Source organism: Castanea sativa, chromosome 12 (assembly GCF_040712315.1).
Source record: "Castanea sativa cultivar Marrone di Chiusa Pesio chromosome 12, ASM4071231v1".
NCBI classification, from domain to species: domain Eukaryota; kingdom Viridiplantae; phylum Streptophyta; class Magnoliopsida; order Fagales; family Fagaceae; genus Castanea; species Castanea sativa.
This window is the reverse complement of record NC_134024.1, coordinates 14455427-14476459: the sequence shown is the minus strand read 5'-3', so window position 1 is coordinate 14476459 and position 21033 is coordinate 14455427. Positions and strand designations below refer to the sequence as shown.

Sequence of the window (21033 nt, the reverse complement as noted above, 5' to 3'; positions counted from 1 at the left end):
GAGCTTGATAGCCCACTGGATCACCCTTCTTCTAGTCTCGGGCTTGTTCATTGACTTCTTTATAGGTTAGTTCGTCATCACTAAAATAGGATTCGCCTAGAATTTGAGGTGCAGCTTACGTGAGGCTACAATCAAGGCGAATGCAATATTCTCTAACCTCTCGATCTACTAACTGAACATTTTGTTCACTAACCTCTAGTAGGTTGCTCCTGCATTTTTCAACCCGAAGGGCATCACCTCGTAGCAGTAAAGCCCCTAGCTTGTGATGAACGCAGTTTTCTCTTAGTCTTCCTCCGCCATTTTTAGCAGGGCAGGAGCTTATGCCATGCTATGGAATCTACTAACTGGTCTATTCTTGGCAAGGGGAAGCTGTCTTTTGGGCAGGCCTTGTTTAGGTACATGAAGTCTACGCACATCCTTCATTTTCCATTTGCTTTCTTTACAAGGATGACGTTGACCAATCAGTCCGGGTAGTAGACCTCGTGGATGAAGCCCGCTGCCAGCAGTTTGTTTTCCTTGTCTGTGATAGTCTGGTTCCTTTCTAGAGCGAATACTCGTTGTCTTTATTGGACGGGCTTCTTCTTAGGGTCAACATTTAGCTTGTGCTTGATGTTCTTTGTGGATATGCCGGGCAAGTCTTCATGGCTCTAGGAAAATATGTCTAGGTTCTCCTTGAGGAATTGTACTAGTTTGTATCGCACGTCTGTGCTTATGGTCGTCCCTATTCTTGTGGTCTTTGCTGGTTCTCTGTCTACCAGCTCCAAGGTCTCTAGGGCTTCCACCTTCTCCTCATCTTTCTCTTTGATCATCCACATATGGTTCTCCTTTTCAGCCAACACTGCTTGGTAGCACTTTCTAGCCAGTACTTTATCTCCTTTGACTTCTCCTACACCATCTTCCGTTGGAAATTTTACCTTTAGGCAATATGTGGACGTGGCTGGCCTCCAGCAATTGAGCCTGAGAATCCCAATGATCACATTGTATGAAGAGGGACAATCTACCACAAGGAAGTCCAATTGATGAGTTAATTATCGAGGATATGTCCCCACCATGACTATCAATGTCATTATGCCTTTGGGTACACCCTGTCCTCGCTAAAGCTAACAAGAGGGGACTCAAAAGGACGCAGCCTCCCTGGATCTAACTTTAGCTGCTGGAAGGCGGTGAGATAGATGATGTCTGCGGAGTTGCCATTATCTACAAGGATCATCCTGGTGTTAAACCCTTCTGTCGTTAGCATTATGACCAAGGGGTCATCATGTGGCTATTTCACTCCTCTGGCGTCTTCTTCCTAGAAAAGCATGTCCCTGTCCATTCGTCTATGCTTCAAAGTTGGTGTCCTATGAATGCTGTTCACTTGCCTCTGATATGACTTCTTGAGAGATCTGAACGACTATCCTGTCAATGGTCCTCTTGTGATCCTCTTTATCTCCCCGATCACGTTGGGTGGTTGTTGGGACGTGTGATCTTCGTCTCTTGGAGAGTCTTCATGTTTATCCTTGTCTTCATTCCTAGACCTACTGGATTCTCCTTTCTTCACAAACCTCTGCAACTTCCCTTTTCGTATGAGTTCCTTAATCTGCTCCTTCAAGTCCCTGCAATATTCTGTGTAATGGTCGTGATCATTATGGAAACAACAATATTTCTTCTTGTCACGTACATTAGGCAATAAGTGCAATGGTCTTGGCCATTTGAGGTAATGCTTGTCTTTAATCTACGCCAAGATTTTGTCAATTGGCATAACTAAAGGAGTGAATTTTACCGTCCAAGGAGCTTTATCGACTTTCCTTTTACTCCCGTCACTATTCTGACGATCTGAACGCTCCCTCTTTCGTCCTCTCTAATCGTCTTCCTTCCTTCCTTTGTCATTGGACTTCTCCACATCTTTTATTGCTGCTAGGGCATCTTCGGCGTTCATGTATTTCTGCGCCTACAAGAGCATCTCTGCCATTGTCTTTGGGGGATTCTTTACGAGTGAGACCATGAACTCCTTGGATTTTAACCCAGCTTTAAAGGTTGTTAACTGCACCTTGTCATCAGCCTTATCGACCTCTAACGTTTCTCGAGTGAAACGTTTCACTTAAAACCTTAGGGTCTCCTTTTCTCCTTGTCTGATGGTAAGTAGATGGTCGGCTGGCCTCCTTGGGCACTGTCCCCAGACGAAGTGACGTATGAAGGAATTGCTTAGCTGCTCGAAATTATCGATAGACAGTGTTGGTAGCTTCGTGAACCATTCCCTTGCGGCTCGCTTGAGAGTGGTAGGGAAGGAGCAGTATAGTATCTCGTCAGGAGGCTGTTGAAGGCCTAAGGCCGTCTTGAAAGTATTGAGATGGTCCAGGGGGTCTTTAAGTCCGTTAAATGGCTCAAGCTGAGGTAGGCGGAACTTAGACGACACTGGGCATTCTAGGACTGCCGCCGTGAAGGGTGAATCCGTTATTCTGACTATCCTATCCAGACTTCAGTCTATTTTCCCCTTTATGGCATTCCTTAGCTCGTCCATCTCCTTCCTTATTTCCTGTAGGAGTTTTGAGCTTAGTCCTTCTGGAGTATATGCTCGCCAGCGGTCACTCCTTCTTTGGTTGTCTCCCTCATCGTTCTAGTGAGTCCCGGAACAGTTGTCTTCCTGTTGGAGTCGCTGCCACATATCTTGGTTTTGTCTGATGAGCTCTTCCACACTAGTTGTAAGTGCTTGGATCTACAGAACCAGTGCCGCAGGATCTTGGTTGGACTCCATCTGAACTTAGAAAATGAATGGAACTATGCTTTCGAACCTTAGTGAGAAAATGTCGTCCCCACAGATAGAGCCAAGCTGATGATGTCAAAATCATCAACTGTGTAGGTTCGTCTAGACAGTGTCAAATCCTCGTCACTGAGCCTGCAAGATGTGAGATGAAAGCTCTCCTCAGATGGTCATCGGTGTGGTGCCTGCCACAAGGCCTTCGATGATAAAGTCAGTAATGGAAGCCTTTTAGGAATAAGAGAGCTCGGAATATCAAAATGAGGTAAGCTAGAATGTAATTTAATTGAGTGTATGTACCTGGTTCAGTCATGGTGGACTTGTATATATAGCTTCACTGTTTCTAGCCATTAGCTCATTAATGTGGGTGTTGATGAGCTCCTAACGATATGACAGCTAATTGATAACTGATCGAGGCATTAAAACTTCTTATTAATGATTTGCCTATGTTCGTCCATGTCGAGGCAGGGTGAATGATCTTTCTTAATGAGGTCGTCTGGGTAGGAGAGTTCGTTGGTCCCATCAGAATCTAATTACTATTGTCCTGTTATTTTAATGTTAAAATGCATTAACACAATGATAATAGATGACACTCCATAATACTTGAAAAGGCAAAGTTGAATCATCTTCTACTTCCTCCCATGTGAACGCCTTCATGCAAAATCTTCTCTCCCATATACCTGCATTCAAAGAAGGAAAAGTTATGACTAAGAATATGTTAAAATAAAAGTCAAATGATTAAATTCACAATTTTATAGTATCAAAGTTTGAGCATTGTCTCCACTCTATTTCTTTTTTAAAAGATTAAAATCACGCATGTTGGGTCTTAAAAGAACAGTTAAAAGATTAATTTCTCCATTTTCCAACGGCTTAAGTTTTTACCTTCCCAACATCATTACAGTAGCTTGAGGATTAGTCCCAGGTGATTGTAAAAATGTTGAACCATCAATGACCCTTAGCGCATCCACACCAAAAACCTTATAATCATGATCAACAACCTTACCAACTTGGCAACATCCATGGAAATGCCACATGGTCAAGATAGTGTCTATACAAAATTGTTCCAAGGAAAACGCAGCACTAGGATGTTGCGGCCTCTTGTTCCATTGCAAACTCACCATCATATCTATTAGTGCGTGCATTGTCATGTTACTATACCGGAACTTTGAAAATGGATATGAATCTTCAACATTCATGATGGTGCTCATGCCTAGAACACACCCTCTTAGGTCCTCTGGTTCTTTGATATAGTTAAAGGTAATTGTTGGATTGTCTTTCAGATTTATGTTCTAAAGCTTGAGATAGCCTGAAGAGAGGGCGATATGCGACCTTTTCAACTATCACACCTCCTTTAAAAGTCTTTTTGACAATAGCATTTATGGTTTCAATAGCTTCAACCATTGCATTTGGGGGCACTGTGAAGGGTTGGTTAGTCTACGATTTGAGCAAAGTTTCCTCAAATTCATTTAAGTAAATAACCTTATTCAGCAGGACAAAACCGAGGTATAGTTCATTGTTGTGAAATTTTAAAATACTCGCAAGTGTACGAACCGTACTGAAATATAGTTTGACAAGAACGAGGTCGAACCCACAGGGACTTGAATGAACATAGGAAATTATTTAAATATTAATCAAATTAATCCTAATCTAGTTTAATAAAAATTGGTTGTTTTGAAATTAAATTAATTAAGCAAATAATCAAATTAAGCAAATAGTTAAAGTAAGCAAAAGATATAAAGTAATAAAAGATGTAAACAATCAAGGGAAATGAATTAAGGTTTTGGAATCCACCTTATTAATTCATATCAGTATATATTTATGATCATTGATTTTTCTCAACCACTGCATGATAATCTAGAAATCAATCTAGCTATCATGGAAAATATTCTCATTAAAATCCTTATATTAAAAATCAAAAGCATGTTCTTCTTCACTTCTTAAGTACAAAATCAAATCATCAATTGTATCTGTAGCCAAACAAATCACAAGATATATTCAATTCTAAAAATCAAATCATAAATTGTATCTATTGACAGACAAATCACAAGCGATATCCAATTTTATAATCAAAAATTAATAAACCAAGCATTCAACTAATTAAGATAAATTCTAAATCATGAGAAAAACATAATTAAACTCATATCTAGAATCTCATCTTAGTCAATTGATATGAAGCAAGAACAATTTAAATCATTAAAGAACAACTATTGTGGGAAAAATCAAATCACATAAATATTACTAATAATCCTTAACAAGGTTTCACCCTCAACCCTAATTATAAATTTAGCTACTCATAGTAATTAAAATAAAACACAAAAATAAAATACTAAACATTAAACTAGACAAACAAAATAAAACTAACTGTCATGGAAGAAAACCAAAGAAGTAGCCGCATTCTCTATGTTCAGCCCCCAGCCTTAGCATTGGCCTCCTTAAATTTTGCCATAAAGAGCCTTTAAATAGGTCAATGAATCTTATTACAAGTTGAATTCCCATTTGGAAAAAATTTCAGATTTTTAGGCTTCACTTAACCGACAATTTTGGCCCATTTGAAGTCATAATTCGGACTTTTGATAAACTACAAAGTTGTAGCCCTTTAAGTTAAATTTCTAGCCCAACTTAAATCATCTTGATTGGACATCGGAGCCGAAAGTTATGCCAAAAATACTAACTGATATGCAGGCTGGAATTCTAATCTGAATTGAACTTGGATTTGGTGCAAATTTCCTTTGATTCCTTGCTCCAATTGGACTTAAATTTAATTGGGTTGGCCTTCTTTAACTTCATCATGGCCCTTGTAAATTTAAAGTCCATTAGCATTCTTCTTTGCACAAATCCACTTATTTAATTTCATTCTTCTACGAAAGACAAATTCACGTAATAAGATTCAATTAAGTACAAAATTGATTATTCACCATTATTCCAAAACCAAATATAAAATGCATGAATTAACTCAAAATAAGTATGATAATGCCTTTCTAACAATGATATAAATATGCAAAATTAAGCTATTATCAATGCACATCATTCATTACATGTTGTACCTCCAAAGTTTTGCCTTGTCCAATATATTAAGAGCTTGCACATGATCACGAGTTCAGACGAACATATTTCTCTTATGTGTTGCGTTTGGCATGGTTTAAAAAGTCAGTTTATTATACTATATAGCTTATTTTTGGTAATATATAGCTTATTTTTTGTATTATTCATAGGTTTCACTGCACTTTTTGGTACTATTCATGAATTCCACTGTATTATTTTCACTAACTTTTACTTTTATTTACAGAATTTTTAGCAAAAAGTTTTCAGTTTTAGTTAAATAAGAGTATATTTCTATAAAAAACTCTTATTTAGCTGAAATTGAAATTTTTTTACTAAAAGTATGGTAGATAAAGCTAAAAAGTAGCTGAAATAGTATAGCTGAAATAAAAAAGTCAGTTTATTTTACTATATAGCTTATTTTTGGTATTATTCATAGGTTTCACTGCACTTTTTGGTACTATTCATGAATTCCACTATATTATTTTAACTAACTTTTACTTTTATCTACAGTATTTTCAGCAAAAAGTTTTCAGTTTTAGTTAAATAAGAGTCTATTTCCAAAAAAACTCTCATTTAGCTGAAATTGAAAATTTTTTACTCAAAGTATTGTAGATAAAGCTAAAAAGTAGCTGAAATAATATAGTGAGACTTATAAATAGTACCAAAAGGTGTTGGGACTCATGAATAATAGCAAAAATAAGCTGAATAGTAAAAAATTTTGATTTTTTAAGCCATTGCCAAACACAACCTAAGCTGTTCTCAAGGGGACACTTAAGTATTTACAAATTTAATTATTATGTTAGTGTTCATTTAAGAAGATGGTCATTTTATTTTGAAACCGGGTGATCTGTACATTTTGAGAACGCAGTTTGCAAATGTGTTCTACTAAAATGCAATGATATATCTAGTAATTTTTTGATTCAAGAACATAAAGTTTCATATCTTGTTTGAAAATTCACATCATGGATAGTAATATGCGTCACTTTACTTTGAATTTAATAGGTAGAAGAAACTCCATCTGGATTTTCTAGATCAAATTTTCAATAAGTACCATTTGCTTCGTGACATCATTATGCATTCATGGTTTTTTTTTTTCTTCAGTCAGTGATATTTGCTTTGTGATTGTGACATCATTATGTATTAATGGAACTGAAAGCAAAAAAAAGCCTTTTCTTCATACGAGTGGGAGGGAGGGATTCCAACCAAAGTTTTTCGCATGAAGAGAAAGCAATATTATTAAATCACAAGAACTCTTGACAAATAAAAAAAATAAAAAGCAAAAGAGGCTACATATTGCATGTAGTAAAAAAAAAAAAAAATCAAGTTAAGATATATTTAAGTTTGGCTCAATTTACCCAACTGGACCTCAACTCTAAAGGACTCAAATATTCTCAGTGTGAATTCTCTCTCTCTCTCTCAAACAGACACAAAATGTGAGCCTCACTTAAATTGTGAGAGAAATATCTTATAAGATCATCTCATAAGATAATTTTTTGTGAGCTCCGCATATAAATAAAAAAAATGCACTTAAATGACTTGACACCTTATACATGGTTAGATTTTATTTACTTTAAGTGAATAAGAAGTAGGAAGTTAAAACCTTATTTATGAGCTGTCCTATGTCTATAGAAAGCCAGTGATTGGTTCAATGTAGTTAACAAACCTAGTGATGCCCACAGCTTGAGTGAGAGACCCTTCAACTGGAATTGGAGAGGGAATCATGAGCATATTCCTTGGACTATCAACCATCCCTTGGCCCACCAAGGGTTGGTCCAACACTACCTTCATCCCATGGGCCTGTAGATAGTCACTGGGCCCAATACCACTCAACATCAATAGTTGTGGGCTTCCAATTGCACCAGCTGATAATATTATCTCATTCAACGACTTCGAGTTCTTCATTAGGTATGCTTTGTGAAACACTCCCAATGCATCTTTGAAAACCACACCATAAGCTTGAGGTCTTGCTGTTCCTGCATCAAAATAATCAAAGAGGGATTATCAAAACCAGCTGATCAAATTAAAGTCATGCCACAGCAGCTCCATTCTTGTCCTTTATACTAATTTCAATACCCCAGGGAAACAAAAGGAGAGAGAATTACATTATTTTCTTAGACTTCATCTCGCGGTTGCTTGCAAATTAAAATAACACAATAAAAATCTTCAAACATGCACTACCATGCTCAAGTTGTCCACTAATAACTAATAAGTTCACGATTTGTGTTCAACCCATACCTAATGAGTAATGAACCCAACCCAATTAATCCAAATTGACCCAACCTGATCCCTGCGTATCAGGTTGGTTTTAGAGTTATCATGTGCTGATTTTGAGAAATTTCTTAACATGAAGAAGTCGAGCTAGATTGAAAAATTTTCAAAATCAATCCAACCTGACCCCATGCACTCACCTTCAGGCCCATATTCATGTTACAAAAGCTGATACATCATACAAAGTACTCAATGAAAAATCCTTACCATTATTATACCTAAACAAGATCTTGTACACAATTGCATGCAAATAAACAATAATCTTTCTTGGATCTGCATGTAAGAATAAATTGTCCCATTTGATAACGTATCTATTTGATAACTTCATATATGTTTAATAAGATGTTACATGTCCTTAAAACATTGGTTAGTGGAGAAGCAAGTATCCTAAGTAACTCCAACTTAAATGGGCAAGTGAAGGTTATAGATACAATGAATTTTGTCTCTCTCTACTTATAAAGAGACATTCAGCTATCTCATCAAATATACTGAATAGTTAAAGAGAAAAGAGGGTCAAGAGAGAGAAACCAATTATATAAGAATTAAGTACCTTTTATACTAAGACTTGATCTTAAGAAAATTTCAACAATGGATCAAGGTAAGCTTTATAATTAATTTGTGTCGTTGTGAAATCATGATAATTCAAGATCCTAGAATTTATATTATGGTTGTTTATAATCTAAAAACATAAAGAAAATATTTACATGTGGTATCAGAGCTTGTGTTTTAGAATTATCATGATTGTGATTTTGGATTTGTGAAAGCAATTAACGTCTTCTATATAATCATGGATCAAGTTTGGATAATATGAACTTTGTTTTCCCATTAGTTAATAACTTTAGGGCATTACAAATTTCTACAATATTTGGTTCTTGTCTATTTAATTGTTTATTTAAAAATTAATAATTTTAATGTTTATTGTTAAAAACTTAAATCTTAAATTGAGAATATAATATCATCTGACACTCATGAATAGTTATGGTATAAACTCTTTTATGCTTTGAGATTGTCAGTTATTGTTTATTATTAATTTTTCCGCCTTATGTTCACTTTTTACATGCAATGAATGTTGAATTGCCAAATTTAGCTTATTTAATGTTGTAATAAACTACTAATATTACCAAGACTTACTATTCTATCAAGTATTTTGTTAGGACATATGTAAATCATGTTAAGAACATATGTCATTTAGAATTGGCTAATCCTTTGACAAAACGCAATTTACTTGTAATTGGATAGATTTAGGATGGTTAAGTCTTCAAGAAACATGTTGTTCAAGTCAAGAGTTAAAGTCATGCAAATCTGTTCAAGAAATAAGTGAAGAAGTGTTGTATTTTAAAACTAGACTGCTAGCTTGACAGATTGCATCTATCGAGACTTAAAAGGCAGTTTTAGCTCGATACTCGACAGCTGCTCTACAGATAACCTATTTATCGAGATTTATAAAAATCAGTTTTTCAGATATGATTTCACGCATCCATGTGTATGTGTTTAGGCTTTCTTTTCTCATAACCCTAAACATATATAAGGATTATTTTAAGGGCTTTCATAAGGTTGTTGCACTTGTTGCAAGCATATTGTGACCAGGGGCAATTTGCCCTAGTTCATCTTTCTTGAAGAAGCTACTGCATTTGTACACCATAGGGTTTTATAACCAAGGAGCATCGTGATCTTCATTGTGTTGATGAATTGAAGAACTTTCCAGCCAACATCCTTTTCAAGTTGATGGTTAGTCATGTACTTGGATCCGTTCATCAATTGGTTAGTCACGTACTAGGAGCCGTGCATTAAAAAGGAAAGATTGTCACTATAGAACAAGTCCCATTGTGTATTGGGGTAAGGGTTCAACTATAGGTTGGTATAAGGTACTAAGATTCCTTTACTTGTAACCGCTTAATGTGATAATAGTGGATTTTCAAGAGTGGTGACCTTAAATTCACCCAGTGGGATTTTTGCCTTGAAGGTTTTCTCCATTCGTAAACAAATCACTGTGTCAACTTTATTTTTCACTGCATTTAACTTAGTTGGTGATTTTTTTGTGCTACCACGCATATTGCATGTTAATTGAATTAATTAATTAACTTGGCTAAACTTAAACCTAAACTTGCATGCAGACCCTCCTTTGGAGTCTAACCCAAATCCCAATTCAAACATCAACATGCATGCAACCTAGGAGATTCAAACCAATAGTTCACTGCATGAGATGTGGGTCAATGGTATAGGTCCGTTTATGACGAACAGGGAATTAAAGGAGGCTTCAACGTCTTCCTCAGCAACTGAAAGTGATTCTGAGACAGTTGTGATGTTTAACTTAGATAGGCTCAATGATAATCGTCCTAAATAGGTACGTGGGGCTGCATGGGAGAGGGGTCAAATCCCAGAGTCTCCTGATGGATCTCCTAATTCCTTAGTCAATAGAGAGGATAGGGACAGGTCATGGGATGTAACTGGAAGTGTGAGACATGGGCCTTTTATTATTTCTAATAGTGGCTCGGCCTAATTTCAAGACCCCATTCAGAACATGCAAGGCTTTCACACTACAGATAACTCGGTCCAATCAGTCAGTCTTGATATGAGGCTGGAGGCTATTAGAAATTCAGAGACATATGACACCGATTCCAATCACTCTTCTTCTGATTCAGCTAGTACTAATCCTGCCATTCTAAGCGTTATTCAGTGCGATCCAGACCTAAGTGTCAAATGTGGACCTTCCAAGAAGAGAATTGGTTCTGAACTGGGCAGGATTGGGAGGAACATTATGCAGAAGTTGTTTTGTGGGTCTTTCTCCAAGGAAGGTACCTTTTACTCCTCTCTCACTCAGAATTGTTCTTATTCTTCCTGTTAATTTACGAATGTTGAGATACTCCTGTGTAATCCAAAGGGTTGTTGGGAAGCTGACCCTAATCAGCTTCCACAACAACAATGAGGATCATGAGTTGGAATTGCAAGGGTTTGGGCAAATCCTCTGCAATTCTTCAGTGCAAGAAAAAAGCCCTGGACTTAAAACCTGATTTTTTGTTTCTCATGGAGACTCGTCTTGTTAGTGATAAAAGGAAGGAAGTGTGGGAAAAATGTGGTTTCTTTGAGGGGTGGGAGGTGCCTAGGGTGGGTTTGAGCGATGGACTTATTTTAGCTTGGGTACCCAAACAAGACCTAAGGGTTGTGTTTGATTCTCAAAACAGTATACATATTAATTTATTGGATGATAGAGGCCGTCCTCTCTCCATCACTTTTGTCTATGGAGATCCTAATCATTCCAAGAGAGGGGTAGTGTGGCAACAATTGAAATCGATGAAACAATGGGCACATCCAAGTTGGCTTTGTATAGGGGATTTCAACCAAATCCTTAACAAAGAGGAAAAATTCTCTTTTAAAAATGGGAATATCCTTGGAGCTGAGGAATTTCAGCAGGTTCTAAGGGACTTGCACTTATGTGATTTGAGTGCTTCAGGTCAGAGGTTCACGTGGATCAACAATAGGGAGGAAGAAAACTTTGTCATGGAAAGGTTGGATAGAGCTTTCGATGTGGAGTGGGTTAATCAATATATGTTCTACTCCCTTAAGAATCTTCCAATAATTCGATCTGATCATGGTCCAATTCTGCTGGACCTTGAAGTTCAAACACCCTTTAGGAATAGACCTTTTAGATTTGAACTAATGTGGTTAACCCACGAGGACTGTAAAGAGATGGTGTATCATGCTTGGGATTTGCAATCCATAGGGTCAAGAGCTACGCAATTAAGGAACAAATTCATTAATGTTAAGCAGAAGGCCCTAGAATGGAATAAAGAAATTTTTGGCAAAGTGGAAGTTGAAATCAAGAGGAAACAGGGTCAATTACAACAATTGCAGGACTTCATTATGTCTAGTGAAGATGTAAGGAGGGAGAGAGTCTATAGGGAAGAATTGGAGGAACTTTTGAATAGGGAGGAGTTGATATGGGCGCAAAAAGCTAGAACAAATTGGTTTCTACATGGGGATAGGAATACAAGATACTTCCAAACTGTGGTTAGACAACGGAGGTCCAGGAATAGAATACTTCAAATTAAGGATGATCATGGGCACTTTACTGACAATCATGAGGAAATTGAGCAAATTTTTCTTGATTCTTTCAAAAGCAGTTACTGTTGTAATTCTTCTTTAACTGTGGAGAGTATTGTACAGGAATTACATGAGCTTCCAATTCATTCTCTCACTGATCAACAGGAACATTCTCTTAATAGGGGTATTTCCAACAGAGAGATTGAAGAGGCAATTTTTCAGATGGGACCTCACAAGGCCCTGGACCTGATGGTATCCCTGTTTTTTTCTTTCAGAAAGTTTGGTCCATTGTTAAATTTGATGTGTGTAACGCTGTTCAAGCTTTCTTCCATTTTGGTTCCCTTCTTAAGGCTTTTAATCACACCTTCATTACTCTCATCCCAAAAATTCCTAACCCTGAAGAAGTGTCTCATTTTAAGTCTATCAGTCTTTGCAATGTGTTTTATAAAATCATTTCAAAGGTTCTTGTCAATAGACTGAAGCCTATTATGGATTGTATTATTACTCCTTATCAAAATGCCTTCATAAAGGGTAGGAATATCACTGATAATATTCTGTTGGCCCATGAGATTATAGATGTGATTAAGAAAAAAAGGGGGAAGAGGGATAGCTATAGGGTTTTGAAAATTGACATGTCTAAAGCCTATGATAGGATTAACTGGAATTTTTTGAAGGCTGTTCTAACTGTTATGAGGTTTGATTCCAAGTGGATTAAGTGGATCATGGAGTGTGTTACATCAGTTGAATATACCTTGTTGATCAATGGAAGTATGACTAAGTCCTTCAAACCATCACAAGGTCTAAGACAAGGAAACCCTTTGTCTCCTTATCTATTCCTCATGTGTGCAAATATTTTATCCATTTCTCTAACCCATGCTGAGGTCCTAAAGAAAATCAGAGGCATCACAGTTGGCATAAATGGCTTGTTTTTCTCCCACTTATTGTTTGCTGATGACTCTATGCAAATGGTATTGTTCCATTTCTAGTCAATCTATAAATTTGGCTAAATCTGATGTGTTCTGTTCTCCAAACATGCCTATGGAGGAGCAAGTAGGACTTGATAATTCCCTTAAGGTCAATCTAGTTGAACAACCCAGCAAATATCTTGGTGTTCAGTTCAAATTGAGAGGTAATAGAATTGCTGACTTTCAATTTCTTATTGACAAATTGCAAGCAAAATTACAAGGTTGGAAAACGAAGCTATTGTCTCAAGCTAGTAGAACAACCTTAATTGCTTCTGTGCTTCAATTTTTGCCTTTATACTCCTTTTCTTGCTTTAAAGTTCCAGAAGCTTTTTGTAGTAAAATGGACTCGATTATTCGTGCTTTCTGGTGGGGTCATGATTATGGAGAAAAGAAATTGCACCTCATTAATTGGGATAGGATTAGTCAACCTAAGAAATTGGACGGTTTGGGGATTAAGAAATTCAAACACATGAACCAGGCTATGCTTAAAAAGCAATATTGGAGGTTATGTCAAATTCCTAACTCTCTCCTTGCTAAAACTGTTAAGGCTAGATATTTTCCTACTAGTTCTATTCAAGAGTATAGGGTAAAGCCCCACTATTCATGGGTTTGGAGAAATATCATCAAAGCTAAACATCCTTTCATGAGAGAAGGAAAATGGAGGGTTGGGAATAGGTATAACATCCTTTTAAATCATAAGGATTGGTTTCCTCATTCAAGTTTAAGTGCACACCAGCCTCAACTCCCTACAGGCACTGTGGGAGATCTGATTGATCATGATAATAGGACTTGGAAGGCTGATTTGGTTAGGCGTTTATATCCATTTCATCAACCTTCAAAAATCCTACAAATCCCTATCTCCAAGACAAATTCTGTACAAGATAAACTCTGTTTGAAATTCTCCAATAATGGGGAGTATCAAGTGCACAAAGCCTATGACATTTTAAGGTTCCATTGAAGATCAGTAATTTTATTTGGACACTCTTGAATAATTATTTGCCAACTTTTCATAATCTTCATGTTAGAGGTATATCCAATGGAAATCTATGCCCAATGTGTAATGAGGAGGAGGAAAGCCTAACCCATCTCTTCCTTCTTTGTCCATTCACAAGGGCTTGTTGGCATGGAACCACTCTAGCCATCCATACTTCAGATTTTACTAACCTATATGTTCAAGATTGGCTGAAACAAATTATCTCAAGGCATGATTTGAGGGATTTGGACTCTATGTCTTATTTGCAAGATGTCTTTATCACTTTATGGGCTATTTGGAACTATAGGAACAAAGTGGTGCACCAAGGAATCATCCCTAGCCCAATGGATGTAATTTTAATTGCTCAAAATTTCTCTTGCAAGTATAAGGCCGTTCTCTCAAGCAGTCAGCCCCCGAGAAGAAGCAATAGTAGAAGTCCTAACACAAGGCAGCAGCCTACAGCAAGGGACTGGAACTTAATCATCAAAGTTGCAACAGCCAAGAATAGGAGGCAGTGTAGATATGGTATTGTATATGAAGCTCTAACTTTGCAGGGAGAAAATGTGTTTTTTGGAGTAGCAAGCACTACTGCTAGAACAGCCACTGGAGCTCTTTTGGAGGCTGTTATTGAAGTTGGATTGGCAGCCAAAGCCCAAGGTTTTCCGAATGTTTTGTTCATCACGGATAGCAAAGGACTCATGCAAACCATCAAGAAGGAATGTGTCATGGATTGGATGGATAGTACTAGGCTTGCAGACTATTGCTTCCTAACTCAAAATGGATTGTTTTGTGATGTTTTTTGGGTTCCTCATGTTATTGTGAAAGATATTTGGTCTGTAGCTAAAGTGGCCACACAGATGCCACAACACTATTACTACCAATTTCTAGCAGGCCTTTTGTAATGCACCTGTGTACCATTATTCTCCCTTTAATGGTATGGAAAAAAATTAATTAACTTGGTTAATTTATCACAAGGGGTCAATACATTCTTGACCTATCATATTTCATTGATGTCTTTTATGAAAGAAGAGACCTATTTGTTTCAATGTAAACATGCATGACACAAACTTTTATATATGTATTACGGTAATGGATGCCATTAATTTAATGTTTATGCAAGGTCATAAATTTTGATTTGGAGTCTGTATTTTGATACATTTTGGTAGTCACCAAAGTGGCCCATATCAGAAAGACAAATATATAACAAGTCAAAATAACTGAAATTTAACACATATTCCCTAGTGTTAAAAATTAGTGACTTTGCAAATCACAATTTTTTAATCACAAGAATATTAGGTTGGCCCAAAGGTGCACCACTTTCAAGTGATTAATAAATTGGAATAGGATGGTTGATGAATATTCATGGTTGATATTGGAATGGATACCCAAAGGTAACAGACTAACTTAATTATGAATATTTTATTAATTAGTCCTATAAAGGAAAAGGGAATCATCATGACTGTTTAATAGTTTACCAAAAGAATAGTTCAAAGGTGATCATGGTAATACTATTTATCATTGTTTAAACATGTGTTTCATTTTGGTTTATTGTTCCTTAATTGATAACTCTTAGCACTAATGTAGTGAGCATATATTATTACTTTGTTTGCAGTATCAGTCCCTGTTTTACTACATTCCCATGCTTCATCTATTCCCATGCTAAATGGAACAAACTTCTCAAATTGGAAAGAACAGGTTCAATTTCACCTCGGTGTACTGGATCTTGATATAGCACTTGGATCTAAGAAACCATCTACTCTTATTGATACAAGTAGTGCAGAAGAAAATACTTTCTATAAAGCATGGGAAAAATCAAATAGACTAAGTATCATGTTTATGCGAATGACCATTGCAAATAATATCAAGATAACACTTCCTAAAACTGATAGCGCAAAAGAATTCATTTCAAATGTGGAAGATCGTTTCAAAATAGCTGACAAGTCCATTATAGGGACATTAATGGCTAAACTTACCACCATGAAATTTGATGGTAAGTGTGGGATACAAGAGCATGCCATTGAAATGACAAATTTGGCTGCTCAATCGAAGACTCTAGGGATGAGTGTGGATTAGTTTTTTCTCGTTCAATTTATATTGAATTCCTTGCCTCCTCAGTATGGGTAATTTCAAATTAATTACAACACTATGAAAGATAAGTGGAATGTAAATCAATTAGCCATCATGCTTAATCAAGAAGAGGCAAGACTCAAGTAACTTGAGTAACATTCAATTCATCTCATTTAAATCAAGAAGTTGAAAGAAAATGGAGGAAGCCTAAAAAAGGCTTAAAGCATGGTCACGCAAGACAAGTGATCCTAATCCAAATGGTCAGCCTCAAAAGAAGGAAAATGGCAATTATAAATGTTAATTTTGTAAAAAGTCGGGACATTTTAAGAAAGATTGCCCAAAATGTAGGCAATGATTCGAAAGAAAAGGTAAATATTTAATTAAAGGTTATATTTTTGTATGTTTCGAATCAAACCTAATTGAAGTTCCTTCTAATACTTGGTGACTTGATTCTGGGGCTACTACTCATATTTCAAATATGATGCAAGGATTTCTTTCAATCCAGAACATAAATCCGAACGAGAATTTTGTATTAATGGGAAATCGGGTGAAAGCACCAATTGAAGCCATTGGAACTTATCGTTTACTTCTAGATACCAATAAACACATAGATTTATTTCAAACATTTTATGTTTCTTCTCTTTCTAGAAATTTAGTCTCCTTGCCAAAACTTAATCTTGATGGACATTTCATAGACTTTGGGAATAAAAGTTTTATTTTATTTAAGAATACCTCTTTTATTGGTTTCAATATTCTTTCTGATGGTTTGTACAAATTTAACCTTCATGATGAATTTGTTGAAACCCTTCTCCCTTTGCATTGTAGTTTTGGTACTTAACGTGGTCTAATTAATAAAAATTCCTCATATTTGTGACATAAAAGGTTGGGACACATTTCCAAAGAAAGTTTAGAGAGACTAGTAAAAGATGGGATTTTCTCAAACCTCAATTTTACTGATCTCAATGTGTGTGTGTGTGTGGATTGTATTAAGGGCAAACAAACCAAACACACTAAGAAAGGTGTCACAAGAAGTATAGAGCTTCTTGAAATTATCCATATAGACATTTGTGGGCCTTTTGATGCTCCATTTTTCAGTAAAGAAAAATATTTTATCACCTTTATAGATGATTTTTCACGTTATACTTATATTTATTTATTGCATGAAGAATCTCAAGCAGTGGAAGCCCTTGCAGTGTACATTACCGAGGTAGAAAGGAAATTAGAAAGAAAAGTGAAAATCATTAAATCGGATACAGGTGGTGAATATTATGGAAAGTATGATGAATCAAGACAATGCCCAGGCCCATTTGCTAAACTCCTTAAAAAGCATGGCATTTATGCATAATACACTATGTTAGGAACACCACAAAATAATGGTGTAGCTGAAAGATGCAATCGTACACTAATAGATATGGTTAGGAGTATGTAAAGTAATTCCACATTACCTTTATCATTGTGGATGTATGCTCTTAAGACCGCTGTATACTTATTAAATCGAGTTCCTCATAAGGTAGCTCCAAAAACCCCTTTTGAACTGTGGACATGAAGAAAACCAAGTTTAAGACACCTGCATGTTTGGGGTTATCCAGCGTAGGCAAGAATTTATAATCCACCTGAAAAGAAATTAGACTCAAGAATAGTCAGTGTTTACTTTATAGGTTACCCTACAAAGTCTAAAGGGTATAAGTTCTACTGTCCTCATAGTATGAGAATTGTGGAAACAGGTAATGCCAGATTCATTGAAAATGGTGAAATTAGCGGGAGTGATAATCTATGAAATGTGGATGTTCAAAAGGTTAGGGTAAAAGCTCCACTACCTATAACTTCAAATGAAATTGTTGTTCCAACAATTGTTAAATAGCCAAACAATGTTGAACAACAAATTAATGAACCACTACTCCTTAATGAGATGCTCACCAATGAACAAGTAGTAGAAGAACCACAAGAAATAGCATTAAGAAGATCTCAAAGAGAAAGAAAGTCTAATATTTTTTATGATTATACGGTTTATCTACATGAATCTAATTTTGATATAAGAACAAGTAAGGATCCGGTTTCATTTTCACAAGCCATAAAAAGTGTTGATTCTATTAAATGGATGGATGCCATGAAAGATAAAATGAAATCAATGGACCAAAATAAAGTTGGGGATCTCGTCGAATTGCCTAAAGGATACAAGAAAGTTGGTAGTAAGTGAGTCTTTAAGACAAAGTGTGACTCTGAGGGCAATATTGAATGATTTAAACTAGACTTATGGCCAAAGGTTTCACTCAGAAAGAAGGCATTCATTACCAAGAGACCTTCTCCCCTGTATCCAGGAAGGACTCACTTAGAATCATTTTGGCATTGGTAGCTCATTATGTTTTGGAGTTGCACCAAATGGATGTGAAAACTGCTTTCCTCAATGGGAGTTTAGAAAAGGATGTCTATATGGATCAACCTAAAGGTTTCTCCATTAAGGGTAAGGAACAATTATCTTGAAAATTTAAGAAATCAATATACGAACTTAAACAAGCTTCCAGACAATGGCATCTAAAGTTTAATGATACCATTACATCTTTTGGATTTAAGGAAAACATTGTTGATCGGTGTATTTATCTAAAGGTTAGTGGGAGTAAGTTTATATTTTTAATTTTGTATGTTGATGATATTTTTATTGCTAGTAGTGATCTTGGGTTATTCCATGAAACCAAGAAGTTTCTTTCTAAGAACTTTGAAATGAAAGATATGGGTGAGGCAAATTATGTGATAGGAATAGAAATATTCAAGGATAGATCACGTGGACTATTAGGGTTGTCTCAGAAAGCATACATTGAAAGAGTTCTAGAGAGATTCAATATGGAGAAATGTTCTACTCGAGTTGCCCCAATTCAGAAGGGGGACAATTTTGGCCTTATGCAATTCCACAAAATGAATGGGAACGGAAACAAATGGAAGGAATTCCTTATGCTTCTGCAGTAGGAAGTTTAATGTATGCCTAAAAGTGCACAAGGCCCGACATTGGCTTTGCAGTTGTTATGCTAGGAAGATACCAAAGCAATCCAAGATTGGATCATTGGAAAGTTGCAAAGAAAGTGATGAGATACTTGCAAGGCACAAAGGATTAAATGCTCACATTTAGAGTTTTGATAATCTTGAGGTCATTGGTTACTCAGATTCAAATTTTGCTAGATGTGTTGATAGTCGAAAGTCCACTTTTGGTTATTTGTTCATGTTAGCTGGATGAGCAATATCATGGAAAAGTTCAAAGCAAACTATCACTGCTACATCAACTATGAAAGCTGAATTTGTGGCATGCTTTGAGGCCACAGTTCATGGATTGTGGCTGCAGAGTTTTATCTCAGGACTTGGAATTATTAACACTATTTCCAAGCCACTGAGAATTTATTGTGATAATTTTGCAGCTGTGTTTTTCTCTAAAAATGATAAGTATTCTAATGGTGCAAAACACATGGAATTGAAATACCTTATTGTTAAGGAAGAAGTTCATAAATAACAAGTATCAATAGAACACATAAGCACACAACTTATGATTGTAGATCCATTAACAAAGGGGTTACCTCTTAAGACATTTAAGGAACATGTTAATCGAATGGGTCTTGAACGTAGAACATGATGGTTGTTACTTTATGCTTTTGACACTTTGAGATCTCATTAAATGTGTTTCTAATTATTCCTGTTTTTTTATTATGTACGTACATATATGATAATGGATGAATAATAACAAGAATAGTCTTAAACAAAAGAGACATTATTGTTGGACCTTTTAAGTCAGTTCTCATTGATGGGCTATGTTAAATAGGTTGCTAGTATTGTAGTACATGGAAGGAATTATGTCCTATAATTAATATGGAACCGCCATGACTCGCATTAGTGGGTTGTTTAATTATAGTATTATGATGACCAATTTAAAGCAAGAGAATATGTACCATTGTGCACTTAATAGTTAATCTTATTAAGCCTTGACGTAAGTTATCATATGGGCCAAGTGGAAGAATGTAAGAATAAATTGGCCCATTTGATAATGTATCCATTAGATAACTTCATATATGTTATGGTTTAATAAGATGTTACATGTCCTTAAAACATTGGTTAATGGAGAAACAAGTTTCCTAAGTAACTTCAACTTTGATGGGCAAGTGGAGGTTGAAGATATCTCTCTACCTATAAAAGAGACATTTAGCTACCCCCATCAAATATAAAGAATAGTTAAAGAGAAAAGAGGGTTAAGAGTCAGAAACCAATTCTATAAGAATTAATTGCCTTTTATACCATGACTTGATCTTAAGAAAATTTTAGCAATGGATCAAGGTAAGCTTTATAATAATTTGTGTAGTTGTGAAATCATAATAATTCAAGATTCTAAAATTTATATTATGGTTGTTTCTAATCTAACAACATAAAGAAAATATTTACATTGCATTCTCAAGCAAATTTGTTGTTGTGTGTCTGTGACCTTTCCTATAAAAAATTGTCCCTCCAATTTTAGTCCCATACAAATGATCATATGTAAACCCATTGTAAGGCAACACCCTAGCCTCAAGCAAACCTTCTCTCACAGCAACTTGACAATATACCTTTGGTGGCTTAAACCCCACCAACTTTTCCACCCATTCATAAGATTTGTTCACCAATTTCTCGTCCCAACTTGCTTCCTTTACATAACGAGTGATAGCGTGTGAGTAGAATCCGACATTCAAGGCAGTTCCATTGCCTACAACGCGTTCTCAAACATTGAACACGCCATCTTTGGAAGTGAAATGTTGAGTAAGGGATGTAGGAGACGTGTCTGAAAGAGTGTCTGAGAAATTTTCCATGTTAGTTATGTTTGGATTGTCATAAGGGGAGTCTTCTCTTTCAAGGCCTAAGGGTGTGTTTGTTTAGAGGTGAAATAGGATGGATGAAAAATTTTGGAGAGAAAATAGAAAGGAAAACTTTTT

The 21033-nt window shown here is 36.0% G+C and overlaps 1 pseudogene; it reads right to left on the bottom strand.

Moving 5' to 3' along the window:
* Positions 1 to 1988: 1988 nt before the first annotated feature.
* Positions 1989 to 20707, bottom strand: LOC142620226 (protein HOTHEAD-like; annotated as a pseudogene).
* Positions 20708 to 21033: the final 326 nt, after the last annotated feature.